Raw genomic sequence first — 6,132 nt, forward strand, 5'->3', positions numbered from 1 at the left:
GCTTTTTTTTTTTAGAGAGAGAGGGTGAGCCTCCCTCCCGCCACTGCGCATTCCTCCAGGCAGAGAGCCCGGAGAGGGAGACCGACCCACCGGGGGAAAGGAGAGCCGAGCGGCGGCCTCTTCACAAGGTCGGACCGGTGACTCCAGCGGAGCACCGCGGCAAGACGTCCCGTCGGATGGTTTGACTCCACCATACTTCCCCACCCCCCCACACCCCCTTTTCCCGGAAAACACACACACACACACTCACACACCTGTGTTGTTGTGTGACGACACACGATGAGATCGCTTTGATGAATCATTCACGGTCTCGCCGTCCGAGGATACCGACAGACCGGTGGCTGCGCCCCGACGCCGCCCGAGTGGACCCCGATGGTGGACTAGAGAGAGAAGCCCCAGCGACCGCACGGGCCTAATTTGGACTAGGGGTGGAGGTGGGGGGTGGTGGTGGTGGTGGTGGTCTTGGTGGTACAAAAAAAGAGCGAAGAAATCGATAATTGTGGAATCTTTTAAACTCGAGTGTTTTTTTGGGGGAGGAGGAGGAGGAGAAGGGGGGGGGGGCTGGTTTTGCAGCGCGCAGCCCCCGGAGCCATGTCGCCGGGCCGGTGGGGGGAGAAGAGCACCTCGACGCCGATCCAGCGTCACTCCACACTCGGGTTCACTTGACGAGCCGCAGCGCTGTGATCCCCGCTGGTCTCGTTTGGCAGCGTGACGCGGATGCTTCACCCACGCAGTGCGCAGCTGACTCGATATGCGCTCAGGTGTCTCTCTTTCTTTCTTTTTTTTTTTGTGACCTCAGAATTGACCTATTTTTGGAGAACGGCCTACCTCGTCGATTTCGCATCGGCTCCTAGTTGTGTGATTGCCGTTTTTGACTGTTTGAACTGACTTTATTACCTCCATGAATCTACCTCAAATACAACTTTTTTATTTTCATCACAACTTGAACAAATACCTCAACGTCATCGCCGCGCGCGACTTGTAGTCCGGGGGCGCGTGCATTTTTTTTTTTTTTAGTTTTTTTTGTTTCGGTGACGCCGCAGATGGCTTCGTTCCCGGACTCGGACCTGCAGACCTGCCCGCTCTGCAAGGAGCTGTGCGGCTCCTCCGCTCCCATTTCCTCCAGCTCGTCCACCTCGTCGTCCTCCTCGCACACGTCGTCCTCCTCCAGCCAGACCACGCGCAGGCTCCACGTCCTGCCCTGCCTCCACGCCTTCTGCAGGCAGTGCCTCGAGGGCCAGCGGAGCCCCGGGGACCCGCTGAAGCTGCGGTGCCCCACCTGCGACCAGAAGGTGTGCATCTCCGAGGCCGGTGTGGACTCCCTGCCTTCCTCCAACTTCCTCTTCAGCAACCTGCTGGACGTGGTGGTGAGCTCCGAGGAGCAGATTCAGAACAAGAATGGCCACCACAACAACCACCACCACCACCACCACCTCCTCCAACACAACAACCACCACCAGCATCACCTGCGGGGAGGCCTGGGTGGAGGCTCCTCTGGCTTCCATCACCCCCACGGAGGCCTCCTGCAGGCCGGCCACCTGGGCGAGCCTCAGTGCAGCTCCTGCGACGAGGAGAACCCGGCCACCTCCCACTGCCTCGACTGCCAGGAGTATCTGTGCGACAACTGCGTGCGGGCGCACCAGAGGGTGCGTCTGACCAAGGACCACTTCATGGAGCGCCTGGGGGACAACCTCCACCTGGGCCGGGTCAACGTCAACAGCAACCCGGGGCAGCCGGGCGTGTCCGTGTCCCTCGCCCAGTCCCTGCAGAACAACTTCGCCCTGCTGTCCCTGTTCCAGGACCAGATGAGCTTCTGCCAACACCACGACAACGAGGTGAGTGGGGGGGGAAGAACACAACTGCTGCACCCGGGGGTCACAGCATACGTCCATCTGTCCATCTATCTGTAGCACGTCCAAAGAAAGCAATGGGAAATGCTTGAAGGGCAAGCAGTGGCGTCTAGTATTTGCTGCACAATCCTATCCTCCAATAGATAGGTGTGTGTGTGTGTGTTGGTGTTAGTGTGTGTGTGTGTGTGTGTGTGTGTGTGTGTGTGTAAAGAACCATACTGTTGGACATATGGCCTTAGGTTCAAAGGGAGCGAAGTGGCTCTTCACCTAGTTCCCCAGAGACGAACAGGCACGTGTGCTTAGCTGGATTTACACACACACACACACACACACACACGTAAGCATAGACACATGCAGAGTCTGGTTAATCTGTACCACACCATCCATTGAGGGCAGCGAGAGGCCCCCGTAGTAACTGCACACATGTTTCTTTGACTGTTGGGAGTTCTATCCATGGACATATTGTGGAGCTTGAGGGTCTCTCTGATAATGGAGAAGAGAAGCTGGAACTCGGCGCACATAGGGATTTTCTTTCTTCTTTTTTTGTGACCATGTGATCGGAGCATAATAAACCACAAAAGGCCACGTTTTTCTTGAGTTCGGTCATATGGTTTCGGGATAAGGAAGGTCTCCCTGCTGCTGGAGAGAAGACACCGGGCAGAGTCTCACCTTGTTGCCTCTGTGTACGTTACCAAAAAGTGGTCCGGTAAGTGGACAGATTGTGTGTGTGTGCAGAGATGACACGGCGCATTGACGTTCACGCTGAGGATCGAGTGAAAACGACTCGTGTGGTTTCTCACGTGACTTGAACTTTGAATAAACGGTAGCATGCACGCTTCCTGTACCGCTAGTTACAGAGCAGCCCCCCCCCCCCCCCCCCCCGATACGCGCTGCTGCCTAAACCTCGAGTAGCGTGGTAACTATTTTTATAAAGCCGGGTTATTCTAGTGATCTTAAAGTATGCAGAGTTTAAATTATAAAGCGATTAGTTTTCAAAAGCGTCGAAGGCTCCGGTCACAAAAAGCTCGACTCCTTTTCTCGTCCCTCCGCGTTGCCAGTAAATAGTTGAGGGCTTTATTTCCCAATAACGCCTCGCTGGCTGGGCTCTGCCCTGGGGGGGGGAGGGAGTGACACAAGAGAAGGCCTTTTCTTTCTTTACCTTACGAGCACTGAGCAAGCCGTCATTGTCCATCACCCGGCTCCTCGTCCATCAGATAATAAAACGGGCCCCCTTTATATTCGCAGTCGCCCTGTTGGAAGGACCGGTTTGGGCCTGTTTGCACTTCCCCCGATTTTTTTTTTTTTAGATTTGGAGATCGCCGAGTCAAGTGAAACTTCTCTTTTATCATGTCATTTGGTTCTTTTTAACCCCCCCCCCCCCGTTTGCTTATGCATACTTGAATTCCTGAGTAGTGGTGAATCCATACGGGGGTGTGCAGCTGTTAAGTGATAAGAGGAATACATCGATTTTTTTTAATGCGGCGTTATCGCGCAGGTTCTCGAGTTTCCGGGCCAATATGTTTTGGCTCGCTGATGGCGGCGGGCGCCGCGCTGCAGCGGTGATGCTCAGCTGCAGGCCAGGCTGCGACGAGGCGAGCGCAGCAACGGCTCCATCCACGGACCCCTCCCCTGGTCTCCTGGATCATGGGAGCTGGCCTTCTTCGAGGCGACAAAGAAGCCGTCCTGTGGCATTCATCGACGTGCTCTTTTTGTCATCTCATAGTCATCCTCGTATTAAATGGGACGCCGTGAGGTCATTTCCTCCATGACTGTATCTACAGTCATCCAGCTGTAGTTTTCCTTTTTACTTTTTTGTGTGTGTATTCTAAGTGCAGCTCTTAACGGAAGGCCCAGGCCATGTTTTTGTCTGGGCTCCTCCTGTCGGGGCCCTCGTCCCGTTGTGAGGGCAAGCGTGTTGTAGGGCGGCCGGGGAGGGGGGGGGGGGGGGGGGGGGGCTTCTTCGGGACGCGTTATGTGAGCCGGCCCGAGGAATTCCTCCCCCCCCCCCCCCCCTCCCCGGAGAGCCGTAGTGCCGACGGTTGTTTTCCGAAGGCAGCAGAAAGAGATTTTGTCAGTTTTTGTTATTGCGGAGGTGTTCCGTCCCCTGGGTCCGGGAAAGGATATTAAAAAAAAAAAAAGAAAAAAAAAAAAGGGGGGGGTATGCTGAGAAAAAAATTTAAACAAGCGCTTTTAATGACCAACACTAAAGTCAATCCTGATCGACGCTCTGAGACCGTTAATGGCTCTGTGCTGCAGCTTCGGCTAATGGGGACGAGTTAGCGGTTAGCCGTGTCTGAAGCTAATGAAATCTGACTGATGAGCCCTAAAACGATGCAGCTGCAGGATGTGTTCGCTTTGGCCGACGTTGGCGTCGACAAAGAGGAGCTTTCTGGAGGTGCCGGAATATTTAACCAAAGAGCCGGCGGCTCTTAGTTGAACTTTGTCAGTTTTTCATGCTGCAGAGAGACTACATTGACCAGATTTTGGAAGAGAATCTGATCTTGACATTTGGTTATTGAATAAAAGAAGGAAGCCCTCACACACACACACACACATTCATAATGCTTCATTTCTTTTTTGGGGGGGGGGGGGGGGGTTGATATCATCAAACCGCTTGATATTGAACATCCCACCTAATCCATCTGTGCCTCAAAATCGATTTGCTGTCGCCATGACTACGCGCCTGGCCGCGTGTTGCGTACGAAGTGGGCTCGTGGGGGGGGTGGGGGGGTGGAGCACGTTGCGCTCGTCAGGACGAGGTGAAGTCGAACTAATCGGGTTGACGGCCCGCCAGCGCTCGTGGATCTCCTTCGGTCCAGAGCGGAAGCCCGAGGGGCGGGGGGGCGGGGGGGGCGCTGGAGGTCCAGTTGCCGGTGGGAGGTCCATTAAAGTTTATTTTCCAGTTCGTCACACGTTTTGCTCCATTCTGCGTCTCTTCCTACCGGTTTGACGGCTCTTTTATCGGGTTCTGTAGGAGGGGGGGGGAGGAGGGAGGAGGAGAGGATCACTTTAAAACTCATGCCGGGCCTGCATTTGTGATGGCCAGTTTTTGCCCCCCCCCCCCACCCTCTAGCTCCCAGAGCAGGGAATGTTTGTGAGGAAACCTAACCCAACGCTGACGCTGATACAAGGCCAGAGGAATTCCTGTAACTTGAGTTTATACCTCCTGGGTTCGTTTCTCCCCCCCCCCCCTCCCCCCTGCCCCCCAACACACACACACACACACACACACTGGGAATTTCCTTTGTCGACTGCTGCCTTTCTCATCAACCCTCTTTGTCTGCTCTTTGTCGGAGACAATGCACATTATAGATGCAGAAAGTCTCCTCTGGAAGATTTAGCAGCTGCTGCTGCAGAGGGGCGAGTGATTACATTTCATCACTCATGGAAGTCTCCTTTCAGAGAGCATCTCCATCTGTAGGTAGTTATGCTCTGAAGAGGATTTTAGTGTGTGTGTGTGTGTGTGCGCGCCAGCAGAGTTGGCTTATATGAAGTTGTACTTCCCGGGTTTTAATGCACAACATGTGGCCAGTAATTGGAGTGCATTCCCTGTTTCCTGCGTGTTGTGAATGTGTTTCATGTAGGCTAAAAGGGGGGGGGGGAGAATGTGTATGTGTGACCGTCTCTCCCAGCTTTGATGTCCATTTGAGGACTTTGGAGCGTAATAAATTTAATGGATAGAAAAGGGAGGCATTTATCACATTGTCTTTGACAACGGGATTTAAAACCCATCCAGGAGCTGGAAGCTGCCACTTCCTCCTCCGGGGCTCGCCACAAACGGGTTTTTAATTGGCCATCATTTGACCTCACTCGACGGGATCGTGCAGTTAACACATTTGACGTTAAGGCTCTTTTTTGGGAGGACGTTGCACAGCTTCCAGCCCCATTCTGCCCACCTTCGGTGGGCGCTCATTCGTTAAAGGTGACGCCGGGTACCCCGGGGGTTTTTCTCGTTATCCACAGTGTCCGTATATCTGCCCGTTCACCTCCTGGTGCAGGGAGGATGAAGCGTTGGATGCCTTTTTCTTCCTCATAGTTTGAGAAACTAAACTTTTAGAAATCCGTGGATCACGGCGTGTTTTTTACATCCTGGGTACCTTTCTTACATGCAGCTGGTCTGCGAGGATGTTTGAACACATGGTCGGCGCGCACGAGCAGTCCAGACGTGATGTTAGGGGGGGGGGGGGGGTCGGGGAGCCTGTAGCGTGTGTGGAGGGGGGGTCCATCATCATCATCAAGCGTGTGGATTGTTTTTGCTCACTTGTTTATGTCTCGCTTGCCA

The sequence above is a fragment of the Pungitius pungitius genome, chromosome 17 (assembly GCF_949316345.1).
Source record: "Pungitius pungitius chromosome 17, fPunPun2.1, whole genome shotgun sequence".
Taxonomy (NCBI): Eukaryota; Metazoa; Chordata; class Actinopteri; order Perciformes; family Gasterosteidae; genus Pungitius; species Pungitius pungitius.